This window comes from Peromyscus californicus, unplaced genomic scaffold (assembly GCF_007827085.1).
Source record: "Peromyscus californicus insignis strain IS unplaced genomic scaffold, ASM782708v3 Scaffold_11__1_contigs__length_118956290, whole genome shotgun sequence".
In the NCBI taxonomy this organism is placed as follows: Eukaryota; Metazoa; Chordata; class Mammalia; order Rodentia; family Cricetidae; genus Peromyscus; species Peromyscus californicus.
This window is the reverse complement of record NW_026294402.1, coordinates 56,469,555-56,486,261: the sequence shown is the minus strand read 5'-3', so window position 1 is coordinate 56,486,261 and position 16,707 is coordinate 56,469,555. Positions and strand designations below refer to the sequence as shown.

At 49.4% G+C, this 16,707-nt stretch overlaps 1 pseudogene; it reads right to left on the bottom strand.

The window, feature by feature from the left end:
- Window positions 1–1,534: 1,534 nt before the first annotated feature.
- LOC128105172 (receptor of activated protein C kinase 1-like) lies at window positions 1,535–3,023 on the bottom strand (annotated as a pseudogene).
- Window positions 3,024–16,707: the final 13,684 nt, after the last annotated feature.

Genomic DNA, 16,707 nt, shown 5'->3' with positions numbered 1-16,707 from the left:
TTTGCGATGCTTAGCACAGGTAGTTGTTAGGTACCTGTGGTTTGTTTAGCCCTGTGCAGGCCATCAAGGGGTTAAAAGTGGAGGCCTGGTTTCCAGCCAGCCAGCTCCCACTTGGGAGACATAATGAACACATGTAGGATAATGAGCCTGTGGGATCAGGCAGGGTATCATTAAATGTGGTGTTGTCTGAGCCTGCCTGAAAGCAGGAGAAGGGTTCTGAGCCTGGGATAAGGAGAAGCCTGCAGCCAGAGCTTGTGGGATGGGGTAACCTCTAGGGAGGTGGAGAGGATGCAGTCTAGCAGGGAGCTTCCCCCACACACTGCTGAACTCCACCTCCTGGGGTTAGATGAGAGTGCTCCCCTTCAGCAAGTGCTGAGCTGAGTAGCTCGGGGCTCCAAGCTGGAGGCTGATCACAGCTGTTGTTGTTCATTTGGAGAGGAGAAAATGGCAGCTTGCAGTCTCAGGGACTTATCCAAGGTACCTCAGTTCCAAAGAAGCAGCAGGGAGATTCCTCCAGCAAGCCACTGAGGCCAGTAAGGGAAGGCCTGGGAAGGTCCTTCCCCAGCCGGCCTGTGATTGTGCTCACCCTGGAGCTCCAGGGATCTAAACAAGACAGGAAACTTGACCCGTGGTTATCAACTCCTAGTTGATATGGCCTGAAATGAAAGTGTGAGGGGGCGAGCAGTCAGCTCTGTGGGAATTGGCATGAGAGAGTCAGGGCTGGATGATGCAGGAGGCTCAGAATCCAAAGCAGTACCTTAGGGGAAGGGCAAAGCTGGGGTCAGCTTGTGCAGGTTGGAGCTGGGAGACCCCAGAGACCACAAAGCAGCAGAAGGGACTCTCAGGCCTTGAGGTGGGAGGTCATAGACAGAGTGGGAGGCCATGAAGGAAAGTGGCTGTGCCTCCAAGTCCTCCAGTTAATCCTGTTAGGATTCCAACCATGAGTGGGCTTCCCTACCCCCTACCTCCCTCTCTGAGGACATTCTTCATGCCCAAGAGTCTAAGAGTCAGACCCTTTGGTTCTATGGTAGGAGGAGGGCTGGAGACTGGGAATAGGCTGGCGCAGTAGTAGGAGGGAAGATCATTGCGGACCCTGATGGTTAACGGCCTTGCCAGCTTGACTGATTTAGAATCACCATGGAAACGCACTTCTGCACATGTCCATGAGGGTGTTTCCAAAAAGGTTTACCTGAGGAGGGAAGACCCACCCTGAATGTGGGTGGTGCCCTTCCGTGGGCTGGGGTCCAAGACTGAATAAAAAAAAGAAACGGAGGGCTGTTGCTGTGGCTCAGTAATTCAAGAGTGCTGGGTGCTCTTCCAAAGGGCCTGGGTTCCATTCTTAGCACCTACATAGTGGCTTACGACTGTCTGTAACTCTCATTCCAGGGCCTCCAATGCCCTCTTCTGTCCACTGTGAGCACCAGGCACACACCTACATGAAAGCAAAACACCCACACACAGAAAATAAAGTAGAAATAACAGTATTTTTTTTCCCAGAAAGTCAGTCTTATTTCTAAGCCTCTGTCATAAACTTTTAGTGGGTATCAGTGGTCACCTGCCACACTTGCACTGGATCGCCTGTATAGCCGGCAAACAGAGTCTGGCCATCAGCAAACCGCAACAGAGAGGTACACTGTTGTTGGTTGTTTTTACTCTTTTTTTCTCTTTACTCTTTGCTCTTTTTGGGGCCCACCATCCAGCTCCCAAATAAATGACACAGAGGCATATTCTTACTTATGGATGCCTGGCCTTAGCTTGGCTTGTTTCTTGTCAGCTTTTTTTAAACTTAAATTATCTCACCTACTTTTTGCTTCTGGGCTTTTGTTTTTCTCTATTCTGTATACCTTTCTTTACTTCTTACTCCGTGGCTGGTGGTGTTGCTGGATGGCTGGCCCCTGATACTCTCCTCTCTTTCTCTTGCTCCTTCCTCCCCTTCTCCCACATTTCTCTTTCTAGTTATTCTCTCTGTCTGCCAGCCCTGCCTATCCTTTCTCCTGCCTTGTATTGGCTGTTCAGCTCTGTATTAGACCATCAGGTGTTTTAGGCAGACAAAGTAACACAGCTTCACAGAGTTAAACAAATGCAGCATAAAAGAATGCAACACATCTTTGCACCATTAAGCACATATTGCACAGCATAAACAAATGTAACACATCTTTTAACTAATATTCCACAGCAGTACACTGGGGCTGCTCTACCTTGTTGCCGGTGCCGGTAACGTCTTGCTTCAGTTCATCTGCAGTGATCTCTCCCTCCAAGTCCCAGATCTTGATACTGGGGCCAGTGGCAGCACAGAGCCAGCAGCAGTTCTGGCTGAAGCACAAGGCATTGATGATGTCCCTGCCATTTGTGTCCCTGCCATCTCTTCATTGAGAGCCCACAGCATAGCCTGACCATCCTTGCCTCCAGAAGCACAGAGAGACCCATCTGGAGAGACTGTTGCTTTTTTTTAGACAGCCAGTGTGGCCAATGTGGTTGCTCTTCAGCTTGCAGTTAGCCAAATTCCATCCCTTGACCAGCTCGTTCCACTCACAGAGATGATGGTAGTCGCTGCAGTTTGGGGAGAAGTGGACACACGGTTCTGTATAGCTCTCATCCTGGACAGTGTACTTGCAGATACCCAGAGAATTCCATAACTTTATGGTCTTGTCCTGGGATCCAGAGACAATCTGCTGGTTGCCAGAGGAGAAGGCTATGCTCAGCACATCCTTGGTATGGTCTACAAATCATCTCATGGTTCCCATTGTGAGATCCCAGAGGTGCTGTGTTCCATCCCAGGAGCCTGAGAGGGCAAACTGGCCATCAGAGGAGATAACACCATTAACAAAGCAGGAGTGACCTTGCAGAACATGATGTGGTACGCCATAGTTGGTCTTATCCCTCGTCAGCTTCCACATGATTTGAGGGCCTTGTCTTGAGACATGGACAGGGTCGTGTCTGGGAACTGCAGGGTAGTGGCGATCTGTGTTATCCAGCTGTAACTGGACCTTGAGGGTCCCAGGAAGGGTCATCTGCTTGGTCATGACTGCAGCTGATGAGAGTGTCTCCACAGAGACAAGGATGGCACTGGATGGCTCAGGGAGGCATGCGTTGTAGTGGCAGCCACCATGACCCTGTGGAGAAAGTGTAAATAGTAATATTTTGTATTTTTTAAGAAGTATAAGAAAGAGGAAGTGAGCTGAGCACCAGCCTCCATCTGTCTCTGCTTCCTGACTGCGGACACAATGTGACCAGCTGCTGTAACTTCCTCCCGTGGTCCATTGTGCGCTCTTGAACTGTGAGATGGAATAGACTCTTCCTCCCAGAAATGGCTTCTTTTCAGGTATTTTTATCACAGCAGTGAGAAAAAGAGGCCCTCCCTGGAATGGGCCAGGATGTTCCAGAAGACTAAGCTAGCTCCCTCAGGCTCCCCAGCCTCCTGGCCTCTCCCACTCTAAGCATTCCTTAAACACAGCCTCCTCAGCTTTCTGAGGAAAGAGACAGTGGCTAGGCTGTGGGCTTTAGGCCAGACCCATCTGACCTCTAGCTTAGCTACTTGTTTCCAAGATGGCTCAGTGTGGTGATTTGAATGCTGTGTCCTCCTAAGTCCTGGCATTCGAATGCTCATGCCCCTGCCCAGTTGGCGGCTGTCTGGGGGAAGCCTAGGAGGTGGGGCCTTGCTGGAGGAAGTGTGTCACTGGGGTGGGATTTGAGGTTTCAGGTATGATCTCTCTGCTTCCGGCTTGCAGATGGTGACGTGGGCTGTCAGCTGCTGCTCCAGATGCCACGTCTCCCTGCTACCTCTGCTCTGCCATCACCGACTGGTATCCCTCTGGAACCACAAGCCCCCAGCCAACTCCTGTGGGAATTGCCTTGGTCCTGGTGCTTAGGCACAGCAACAGAAAAGTAACGACACACCTAGTGAGGGCCTGTCTCATCTGTAGACATGGCGGTCCCATAGTTCAGGAGAATGGGCCATGGGAGTAACAGAGGCCTGACACAGAATGAGCTGGGTCCCGGGAGCCTCTTCCAATGGGCATGCCACCAACCGAGCCAGCAGCAAGGCCACCTTTGTCCCTTCCTCCTGTCACTTCAGGTGTGGGCTCCAAGGGGTCTTTATGAGGTCAGATGGATGCCAGTCTTGACCTTTTAAGCCTTCCTTGATGAGAACCCCGCCCAGGAGCTGCCTCCACCCAGGAGCCCCAAACTCTGCCTCTCTAGCCCTTCCTGCATCCCTAGTGTCTGATGGCTGCAGTCTGCCCCACAACCCTAACTTAGCACTTCTTGAAAATAAGCTGTAAAGGGCTTGGGAGATGGTTCAGTGGGTAAGTGTTGGTCTCAAAAGCGTGAGGCCTGAGTTTGATCTCCGGAACTCAGGTACAAATCTGGGCATGGTGACATGTTTATAATCCATCCCAGCACTGGGACATGGGAGACAGATAAAAGTGCCTTCTGGAACTTCAGTGGACATTTGATGGCTACCCTACTTGAAGGACATTGTTCTGGACAAGACGTGGAAGATGCCTGAGGAATAGCATCCAGAGGCTCTCCTATGGCTCCACAGGCATGTACGCAAACACACAGGAGCATGCACACACACCTATCCACAACCCCACATCTTCTTTCTAGACGGCCTCCCTGGGTGTTGGGACTACCAACTCAGAAGCTCTCTCTGGTAGCTGGCAATGAAGAATATCCTCTGTCCCCACCCCACCTTTCCCTTTTCTTCTGCTGAGTCGTCTTGCTGGCCTTCAGGTGGGTTCTCATGTCAACCTTGTTTGACAGGATTCCGACTTCAAATCCGGTTCTGCAGGAGAGACCGCAGCACCACACATAACTCACCTAGTCCCTGTGAGTGAGACTGAAGACATCAGGCCTCGACTCCCTTAGCCTCTGAAGAAGAGGAATAGACAGGGAAAGCCATTATAGAACCATAAAGAGCTAGCCAAGAGGTGGTGCCTCATGCTCTCACACTCCTCTTCCAGGAAGTACCGTGTCCCACGTGTCTCACTGGGACTTATTCCTCCCGATCCAGCACTGGGCTAGCATGTCCCTGAGTGCACCAACCCAGCTTCCACCTTCTACAGGAATTCTTTATGTCTGCCTCACAGGTCAGGGTCCAGTCAATGATAGCCCAAGTAGATGATGTCAGTGAGTATATATATATATATATATTTATTACAGTGTGTGTGTGTGTGTGTGTGTGTGTGTGTGTACACACATGCTGCACTGTGTACATGGAGGTCAGAGGACTTATGGGCGTCAGTTTTCTCTTTTCATCACAGGAGTCCTGCAGTTCCAACGCAGGCTGTCGGGCTTGCTTGCCAGCAGGTGCCTTTCCCCACCGAGCCATCTCACTGGGCCTGCTTTTTGTTGTTGTTGTTTGTTCTGATACAGGGTCTCATGTATTCCAGGCTGGCCTGGAGCTCCTTCTATAGCTGAGGATGACTTTGAACTCCTGCTCCTTTTTCCTCGACCTCTTGAGTCCTGAGATGACAGGTGTGTCCCCATGCCTGGATTACGGCATGCAGGGGATTGAACCCAGGACCTCCTGTATACTAGACAAGCACTTGACCATCTGAGCGGCCACCGTAGCCCCCGCAATGAGGTTTTGAGACGTAGAGGCACTCGGTGGTTTGTACATCATCTGTAGCTGTTCTGTGCTCAGATGGCCAGAGTTTGGTTACTGCATCAAAGATGCTAAGTTGGAAGTAGTGACCCGGTCTCTTGCAGAAAAAAAATTGCTGGTCCCTGGTTAGAAAACAGGCAGGTAGAGGGCAAGGACAGGCTCTTATTCACCTCAATCCCCAGGCACGGTCCTCTGCAGAAGGGAAGATGGACTTCCATAAACGCTTAATTACGGGGGAAGCATCCAAGCTGGAGAGCGTCAATGAAGAGCATCCAGAGGAGACAGTTAAATTACTCAAGAGCAAAAGCAGGTTTCAAGGACTTTAAAAGCCTTCATTTACATACACAGAGTTGATAAGCTAATTACCCAACAATCTTGTCCTAACCAGTAAAGCTGCCCCCTACGGTCTTGTTAGATAACACCTTGTTAACCTGGCTGTCTTGACAATAATCAAAGTTCAATTTTCTGTAATCCGCACTTGACTCTGCCACCTCTCCCATCTCTCTTCAGTCTGAAGTAGACTTTAAATAGACAGTCCTGCTGAACTGGAAGGGCTGTGCAAATAATCAGCTCCACACCCCGAGGGTGGCCTTCCTCAGATGGCAGAGGCTGGCTGAGGGCGGCCCGAGTTCACCTGGCAGGCACTGCAGACTCACTACCCAGGAGCCACAGTGTCTCCAGGGCCCAGGGAAAGGAGACTTGGAGGAAGTTTAAAACACATTGCTTTCAAAATTAACATTCCTTGCAAGTGACCGTAACCGACATGAAAGAATGTTTACTTAAAAGTCTACTAGGCAAATGGCGTTGTGCTGATTGCAGCCTCACTCCTAGGGTTATTCATAAATTGTATTAAACGAGGGATGTGGTCGCATTTAAAGAGGTTTGCCATGGGTTAGGGGCAAGTCCTCTGGAAGAGCGGGAAGACTTCTGAACCACTGAGTCATCTCTTTAGGCCCTGAAGATGATGTACATTTTGGGGGTCACAAAGCTCATCTAGATTTAGGGACTTTAAGCACCAGGACACAGCCGTGTCTTTGTTGTTGTTGTTGTTTTTTGAGACAGGGTTTCTCTATCTAGCCTTGGCTGTCCTAGAACTCACTCTGTAGACCAGGCTGGCCTTGAATTCATTGAGATCTGCCTGCCTCTGCCTCCCAAAGTGCTGAGATTAAAAGTGTGTGTCACCCCTGCCCCCACAGCTGGGTCTTACAGTTGCAGACTTCACACACACGACTTTTTATTTATTTATTTTGTGTCTGTGCCCATGAATGGAGGTCACAGGACACTTGAGGGAGTTTGGTTCTTTTCTTTCACCCTGTGGTTGTACTAGAGATAGAACCCAGGTTGGCGGGCTTGGTTTCAGGCATCTCTGTCTGCTGGGTCATCTTGCTGGCCCACACAAACCTATGAACTGTGAATGCTTTGTCAGGCACCTTCTAGGGATTTGTCATGATTTATGTGGAGGGGGAGCTCTGAAATCCAGTTTTTTAAATTTTTTTTTATGTATACGTGTGTGTGTGTGTGTGTGTGTGTGTGTGTGTGTGTGTGTGTGTGTGTGTGTGTGTGTATGCTATACAGTGCTGGTGCCCTTAGGGGCCAGTAGAGGGCATTGGATCCTCTGGAGTTGGTGTAACATATGCTTTGGTTTGCATGTGTCCCCGAAGTCTGTGTGTTGGAAACTGTTACTAATTTATGTATTAATGGTAAGTGGAAGCAAGGCCTTTGGGAGGTAATTGGGTTAGATGAGGTCATGAGGCTGGGATCTCTGTGACAACATCAGTCATTATTGTCTGAGCCATCTCTCTAGCCCTCTGAAGGACTTTAATGTAACTAAACCCTTGCCTACAAACAAGCCAAGTCCCACATTTCAGGCTCAGTTCAGCCCGGAATTGTAAAATGATGGCCACTTTGACTCATAGGAAGTTCAAGAGAGACCAAAGCTGGCACCCCTGCTTGGTCTTGCTACACAATGCAGGAAGAAGGTCCTTGGGCAGTCGCTGAGCAGATAGATGTTGGCATCATGTCCCTGGACGTCCCAGTCCCAGAACCATGAGCCAAATACACTATCATTTACAACCATCCTGTCTCAGGCATGTTGTTAAGCAACAGAAAATGGATTAAAAGACATTTTCTTGGTGGACAGTTTTGAACAACTGAGAAGCAGGCAGGGTGAGGCTGACTTAGTTCCTCCTGGGCCCAGGCCTCATCCTCTTTCAGTTTACAGAGGAGGAAGCCAGTAAGAACTTGGGCTCGTCTATGTCAGGCAAGGCTAGGACTATCCCTTACTCTGGCTTCTGATAACAGAGGCAGCAGGTGAGAAGGGGCTTTCCTATCAGAATGTGGTTAGGGAAGAGAGAGGCTGGCTTAGGGTTCAACTTACTTGCAAAGACTTGTATGTGTGCAGGTGTATGTGCATGTGTGTACATGTGTGTGCACATGCCTGCAGAAGCCAGAAGTCAACCTCAGGTGTTCTTCAGAAAATATCTACCCCCTTCCCTCAAAACAGGGTCTTCCCCTTTTACCTAGACCCCCAGGATTAGGCTAGGTGCTCTGTCCAGTGAGCCCCCGGACCCACCTGTCTCTGATTCCCCAGTGCTGGGATTCCAAGCGTGCACCACCACTCCTGGCTGCCTTCTGTGGGTTCTGGGGGTTGAACTAAGGTCCTCAGGCTTGTGCAGCAACGCTCCATCTCCCCAGAGCCTCCTAAAGACTTCTAATGTAACAAAACTTTCCCACAAACAATCCCATTTCCACAATTCAGAATTCAGTTTAGTTCGGCATTATAAAATGGTGGGCCATGTGAGCTCAAATGAGGACCAAGGGGGCGTGGTGTGGGAATCGCTCTCTCTGTTCTCACAGTGTCATCCCATTTTGTCTTTAGCAGTTTGGCACAAGACTGGTGATGCCATTTGCAGATCCCTGGGCAAAATGAAAGTATTGGGGCCTCTGTTCAAAAGTTATTCTGAATTCCAAGAGAACAAAAGGAGAACATTAGACCGAGCTGAGCCTTCAACCAGCGGGTCACACAAGTGAAGCTGGTATGGGGTGTGGCCTACTTGGTTTGCTTCTTTCAAGGCCATGTCTTGCCTATAAGTATACTTTTTAAAAACTTTAAAAATTGCTTTATTTTTATTTTATGTGTATTTGTGTTCTGCCTACATGTATTTGTATGCAATATGTGCATGCCTGGTGTCCTTAGAGCCAGAAGAGGGTGTCCGATGCCCTGAAACTGGAGTTATGGACAGTTTTGAGCCACCGTGTAGCTGCTAGGAATCAAACGTGGGTCCTCTGGAAGAGCAGCCATTGCTTTTAACTGCTGACCCATCTCTCTAGCCACCCCCATCATATACATAACTTATTTTATTATTGTATGTGCATGAATGTTTTTCCTGCATGTATGTCTGTGTACTATGCATATGTCTATGCTCATAAGAAGCCAGACACAGCAGTTGGTGCTTATAATTGGAATTACAGATGACTGGGCTGCCATGTGGGTGCTGGGGATCAAACCTGAGTCCTCTGGAATAGCAGTCAGTGCTCTTAACCATAGAGCTATCTCTCCAGCCCTGTATAAATAATTTTTGAGTCAGGGTCACACAACATAGCCCTGGCTGGCCTGGAACTGTCTATGTAGGTAAGCTTGGTCTTGAACTTATGGAGATCCACCTGCTTCTGCCTCCTGAATGCTGACATTAAAGGTGTGCGCTACCACGTCCGGCTGGTTTTGAAGACATTTAAAGTGAATATGAAGTTCAATGGCTGAAGGATGACTCTGATTTTAGCATTAACCAGATCTGGGTTCCTGCAGAGAAGCATTTTTTACAAAAGGAAAAGTTTATTCCTTCCCCCCTCCCCGCTTTCTCTCTCTCTCTCTCTCTCTCTCTCTCTCTCTCTCTCTGTGAAGCATGTATGAACACATGCGTGCTCATGAACGTGGAAGCCCAAGGGTGATGTCAGAAATCATCCTCCATTGCTCTTCCCCCTCATTCATTGAGGCAGGTCTCTCAGTTGAACCCAGAGCTCACCGATGTGGTTAGCGGTTTGTTTCTCTAGCCAGCTTGATCTGAGGCTCTGCTGTCTCTGCCTTCTGAAGTTGAAGGTAAAGGCAGTCTTCCAAGCCTGTCTGGCTTTACTGGGTCGTGGGATCCAAACACTTGCACGGCCAGTGCTTTAGCCACTGAGCCACCGCCACCCCCCCCAACCGCCCCAGTCCCAGAACTGTGTTTCGCAGAGTGACTCATTAATCGAGCCTTGTGGGTACCACTCAGCCTCTTCAGTGATTCATCGGCTTGCACTCGCTGGTGTGTGCAGCCCTTATCATTCTCATTAGCTGGCACATCCCAGGAGAAAGCCGCCCTAACCAGGGTGTTTTAAGCCGGTGCCAGGTACTATGCATTCAGGTAGAGGAGCATCCCTGCCTTGTAACAATTAACCCCTCCCATCAGGGCCTGCCGTGATCATCTTTCCTGTTGGCAACCCTGAGGGTGGCATGGGCTGAGAATGTGCAGATGAGGGTGGGAAGAGCTTTCCTTGCTTGAGGACTTTCATTTTTAGAAGCAGGAATAGCACATCCTGGGACACGGGAGAGCAGTGGGAACAGGCCTGGTCCTGTCATTGCCTGTGACTTGGGCTACTGAAGGGTGTGTGTGTGTGGGTGAGGCACAGCGGGCCTTTGAGAAGGGACTTCTGGGTGTTGCTGCTCCACAACAGAACTTCTCTACTCACATCTTAATCTACTCGGAGGCCTGAGACCTTCCCAAATGCAAGCTCACCGGACTTCCGGCTGCCCAGAACATACTGCTTCCCCAACCAGAAATCCTGCAGTTTGCCTAAAGAGGGCCTTTGTGCAGCAAAGCGGAGACTGAACTCTAGACTCTTAAGGGGAGCAAGGAGGGTCCCGTGGTGCCAGCAGGCCCTGCTTTGATTTATTTATCCAGTGGGAGCGTCCTTCCTGGGCCTTGAACATGGCAGTGGCTTTGTTTTAGTCTTAGGGCCTGGAAAGATGGCTCTTTGGTTAAGAGCTCTTGCTGTTCTTGCAGAGGACTCAGGTTTGGTTCCCAGAACCTACAGAACACTTCACAAATGCATATAACTTCAGCTCCAGGGGCTGACAGCCACCTTGCTGGAGCGAGTGCCACGTGACAGACTGTTGAACCACTAGTCTTTCCCACACTGGGTTTGTTCAGTGTAGACAATACATTTCCTTTTGTGAACTCAGATTGCTCTGCCATTCTGCTGACCTTCATGGTGTCCTTGAACAACCCAGACTTCGTCACCCTTTGGTGGGGGGTGTGGTGGACAGAAGAGTGCACGTGTATCTCAGCTCTTGGGAAAGAGGGAAAGACTGACCTTCCTCCGAACCTGAGGAGGTGACTGAAATGCCTCTCACAGTTGCTACCCAGGTCAGAAGCCACAAAGGGATTAGATTTGGTGCTGCTCCCAGACAGCTGTCTACTTTTACTTCTCGTCACTGTAGGAGATCTCTGTGTGGGGCTGGGGGCGGGACTCAGTGGGTGAGAGCACTTGTTGCTCTGCCAGAGGACCCAAGTCCAGTTCCCAGCACCCACAATGGGTGGCTCCCAACTGCCTGTAATTCCAGCTTTAGGAGATCTGACACCCCCTTCTGGCTTCTTCAAGCACTGCACACACACACACACACACACACACATTTTTTAAAAATTAAAAAGAAAATTCTTTTTTTTTAAAAAGATTTATTTATTTAGTATGTATACAGCATGTATGCCTGCAGACCAGAAGAGGGCACCAGATCTCATTACAGGTGGTTGTGAACCACCATGTGGTTATTAGGATTTGAACTCAGGACCTCTGGAAGAGCAGTCAGTGCTCTTAACCTCTGAGCCATCTCTCTAGCCCCCAAAAAGAAAATTCTTATATAATAAGGCTTTAGTGAGAAGAAATGATTGAATCACCACTGGCCTCACTCTGTGTGTATGCGCGTGTGCGTGTGCATGTACGTGTGCGTGTACGTGTACGTGTGTGTGTGTGTGTGTGTGTGTGTATGTGTACACGTTTTTCTATGTGTGCACATGAAGGCTAGAGGTACAGTTCCTTGGGTCTGCTGTCCATTATTTTGAGACAAGGGTCTCTCATTAGCCTAGAGCTCACTGAACAGCCTGTGCTGGCCTAGTGAGCCCTAGGAACACACCTGTTTCTACTTTTCTGGGGGCTGGGATCACAAGTGTGTACCGCTGTTCTTAGCTTTTGTACCTTGCTTCTTGGGATTGAACTCAGGTCCTTGTGCTCCCAAGGCAAGCGTGTTACCAACTGAGTCAACAACTCCCCACTTCTCGGCTTTGTATTTGAACCACGCCCCCACTTCTCTCAGACAACCAGCTGTGGTCTTGTGCTAGGAGACCCAGCCTTATCACTTCTGTGTCATCAGAAATCAGTTGTATAGCTGGTGTCCTCTTCTCTGACCTGGGACAGTGTCTTCCTCTCTCCGAGCATCCAATAATCCAACCTGTATATAGACCCACACACTAGTCCTCCCCTAAGTGGGGAAGTGCTCCAGGAACCGGGAGGGTTGTGGTTCAGGAGAAGGCAGTCTCAGGCAGGTCAGTCATGGAGGAAGCTTGTTAGGCTATCCAAAACAGTGCTTGCTGGCCAGGCAGTGCTTCTGCTGGGGGTGTGGGGGGAAATGGCCTGAGTCCCGTGTTCCTTGCAGGGACATGTTCTACTTTTCAAATGCAGAGGCTGAGGCTCAGGGAGGTCAGACCCAGCTAGCCAGAGCCCAGAGCTCTCGAACTGTATGCCACCAGCGGAGGGGGCAGAGAAGACAACTTTGTGGGGCTGGGGGGGGGTGGCTCAGTGGGTAGTGTGCATGCTGAGCAAGAATGAGGATGTGAGTTTATCTCAGCAATCATGGAAGAAGTCAGGCATGGCAGTGCACACCTGTAATCCGGTCCTGGGAGGTGGAGACAGGAGGATCTCTGTGAATACCCACTGTAGCCAATCAGTGAGCCCCAGGTTCAGTGAGAGGCCCAGTTTCAAAAAAAACACAGAACAGAGTGATTGAAGAAGGTGCCCAGACGTCCATACCTGGCCTCCGCGGCATGCATGCACATGCAAGGGGGAGAGAAGAACACTTATTTTGGGGTCCCTTTCCCCTTTCCTGCAGTCTCCCAGGTATTCAGAAACTCCCACCTAAAAATTTCCCATTTGAGGCAGCTGCCTCCAGGAAAAACAGAAAGGCCCAGTGGGCTTCTCGGGAAAGAAGTCAGTCCCAAGCCTCCATCTCTCAGAGAAGTTGTTATTAAATTCTATGCTGGGCCCCGACCTGGATTTAAAGATTTGCAAGAAGACAAATGCCAAAGAGATGCCCATTAGGGCCCTGACAGCCGAAGCTTAAAGATAACATTTACATTCTGCCGGGGTCTGTATCTCTCTGTTCCCCACTCGGCCCCTCTCCTGCCTCCAGTGGGATCAATACCTCGGCTGAGGTTACATGGAGGTGCTCACATTCTTCTAAGCTGTTTGCTCAGCGCTCGGTTTGCTCTGCTAACACGCCGGCCACTTCTTCCAACAGGCCTGTTTGCCCAGCATTAGGGCTGTTTGCCGAAACACCTAGTCCAATCCAAGGGGGCTCAGCTTTCTAAACAGTTGGTCCCCGAATCTGTCAATCAATAACACCAATTGGGTTCCTGACATGGACAGTGAGTGTGGCCAAGTCTAATATTTGCCCAAACACGGCCCGTCCCCACTTTCCCAGCACCTGACAGTCCCCAGCTTGACAAGAAGGACGTTCGCCAAGCGCACAGGCTGCTGGGAAGATACAGTGTTGTCAAACAGGGACCGATTCCAGGAGAGAAGGGCACATAATAAATATGACGGTCTCTTTATGAGAGGTAATTTACTGAAACGCATGGCCATTTACCTGCTCATCTGTCCCGGTGTCATTAAAAGTGGCAGGCGCAGGCTCTGGCATCTCCTGGGCTGGCAAAGTAGCCTGGGTTTGGCCTCATAAAGCTTGGGGTTGGATCTGGGGGTTGGCTTGGAGTCATAGGTGGCTGGGGGGTGGGTAAAAGGAATCGACTACGGCCAAGGACAAAAGATCAAGATCCGTGTTCTAAAAAGAGGACAGTGGAGGTTGGTGTGATGGTTCAGTGGTTAAAGGCACGTGCTGCCAAGCCTGGTGACCTGAGTTTGATCCATGGGACCCACATGATGGAAGAAGAGAACCAATTCCCCCTAGTTATCCTCTGACTTCCCATGTGAGTGCACATGCACACACACACACACCACACACACCACACATATACACACACACCACACATATACACACCCAGACACACACACACCCAGACACACACACACACGCAACACACATACACACAGACACACACAGACACACACACACACCCTGCCCCCCAAATAAACATAATAAAAAATTTAGGAGTAATGGTTTAGTGGGACCAGCTTTTCCTTGGTCCTTGGGGATGAGAAAATCTTTTGGAACCTGATAGAGGCGTTGTCTGGGCAGCATTGCGAACACACTAAATGTTGCTAAATTATTCACTGCAGAGGTTCATTTTATGTTCTGTGCATCCGAGAGGCTCTCATGCCTAACTCAGGCTTTGGCTCAGAGTACATGCTTAATAAATGTTTATTGAAAGAACGACCTAACATTTACACAGCCCACAAAGCCCTTTGTTATACATTGGCTCATTTTATCCTTAAAGAGCCCTCTGCAGTGGGCAGAGGTGAGTGTTAGCATTCTCACGTTGTGAAGCAAAGCTAAGGTTGAGAGAACACCGCATCGTCTCCACAGTGAGGAGTGGAGGCGCTGGGATTCGAACCACAAAATCATGTGTTCCCAAGTCTGTGCATGTAGAGTTCTGCTCTTTCCAGAATGGGAAAGAATTAAAGTTTTCCAACGGTTTCTGCCCCTTCTTTTAGGACATTTACTTACTTTCAAGCTTTTTAATTGGCATGTATTGATTATATGCCATACTGGGGCTCCTGATGGCACTTTCACACATGTACATGATGTATTTTGATGTGCTCACTCCAGTTTGCCTCCTGTCTCCCCTCATTGCCACTGACTCACTTCTTCACTGCTAACTCCCTTCTACTTCCATGTGTATGTATGCATGTGCATGCACATGTGAATGCGTGTGTGTGTGTGTGTGTGTGTGTGTGTGTGTGCCAATGAGTTTCACTAGGCTGATAGAAGAGTGTGGATGAGAGGTACTCTTTGGGGTGGGAGCAACTTACCTGTAGCTCCACCACTGAAGAAAACACCTCTCCTTTCTCCAGTCGCCACTAACTCCTATAGATTCTCAGGGAGGGACGAGTAGGCGGGGCTGGCTCATGAACCCTCTTCCATCCATGATAGGATGTTGACCAGCCCAACCTTAAACAGGTTTTATGCAGGTAACCACGTCTGCTTTGAGTTCACATTTGCTAGTGCAACAGCCACACCACACTCAGAAGACAGCATTGGGCAGCACCCCACCCTCCGTTCTCTGGCTCTTCGTTCTTCCTTCTCTCTCCGCTGTGATATTCCCTGAGCCATAGAGGGGTGATATTGATGCCCTTTTTGCCACTAAAAATGATCAAACATGCTTGTCAAGGCAGGTGTTCGGTGTCCCCCCATCCCTAGCACCCAGATGGCTAGGTCTTTACTAACTCACTTACTGAACTAAGGCATAGAGACCTCTCTGTTGAGGGACTCAAGCATCTTGGAGCACTAGGGACATCTCAGGATGGGTCAGAGTGTCTTTAAAGAGGAGCTGGGGGCTGCAAAGGAGACTTTGTTGGAGGCACAGGTCTCTCTCCGTAGCATGAACACCATGAGAGGGGACCTGCCTGGTGGTGGCTGGGCCACCTCACCGCTGATACCGGTTAGGCTGGGTGTGGCTGTATTGTTAAGGTACATGGAGTTCAGAAGTGTCTTGGATGAATCATCACTCTTACATCTTGTTTCTCTTTCTGCTTCTTCTGCCTGTGAGGTCTTGATATAACCTTAAGCGAATATTTCATAGTCTACAAGATGGAACAATATAGCTTATGTCACAGGGACATGGAGCCAGGGAGTTTGGAATTGCTCCACACGGTGCCAGGGAGGAAAGGCATCCAGCAGTTTCTATGATATCCTCTTGACTTCATTTAGGGCACCTGGACCCATGTGCTAAGGTTGGGCTGTAGGGACAGTTTTTCCTAGCATAGGCCACAGTTAAAATTTTTATTAAGAGATAAAACATCTGGACTGGAGAGATGGCTCAGTGGTTAAGAATGTGTGCTGTTGTCACAAAGGACCCAAATTCCATCCCCAGCACCCATGTCAAGCAGCTCACAACTGCTTGGAAATCCAGTTCCAGGGGGATTCAATGCCTCTGACCTCTTAGTGCACCTGTACTCATGAGCACTTATCCAGCCCCACCTCCAAAATATGCATAATTGAATATAAATAAAATAAACCTTAAAAGTACATTTGATTGAAATTGTCTGTTTCATTGCCCATGGACCCCGTCAGTTCTAAAAGTCTGAGAGAAAAGGCTCCCCCAAAAGTCAAAGAGGAAACACACTGCAGGGCTGTGGAGCTTTACAGTAATCACAAGACCCTGGTGTCCCCGTGTGAGCCTCAGACCAGGGTGGTTTCCTACAGACTTTCTGACTAGTGTTCTGTAGTGAATGGCACTCACTCTAGGAACATCTAGTCTACCATGATGCTGACAGCAACCATTTGGGAACCCAGCCCTTCAGACAGGACACAAAGCTGCAATCCTTCTTCCTTCTTCCTTCCTTCCCTCCTTCCTTCCATTCATCCTTCTCTCCTTCCTTCCTTCCTTCTTCCTTCCATTTATCCTTCCTTCCTTCCTTCCTTCCATGCATCCTTCCTTTCTTCCTTCCTTCCTTCTTTTTTCCTCCCTCCCTCCCTCCCTTTGGCTTACACACACACACACACACACACACACACACACACACACACACACACACAGAGATTCAGCCAGGTCTGGTGGTACAGGCCTATAATCCTACCTACTAAGGAGGATGAGGTAAGATTGAAAGTTCAAGGCCTGTCTGGGCTACAGAGTGACTTCAAGGCTAGTCTGAGATATATAAGGAGACCCTGTCTCAAA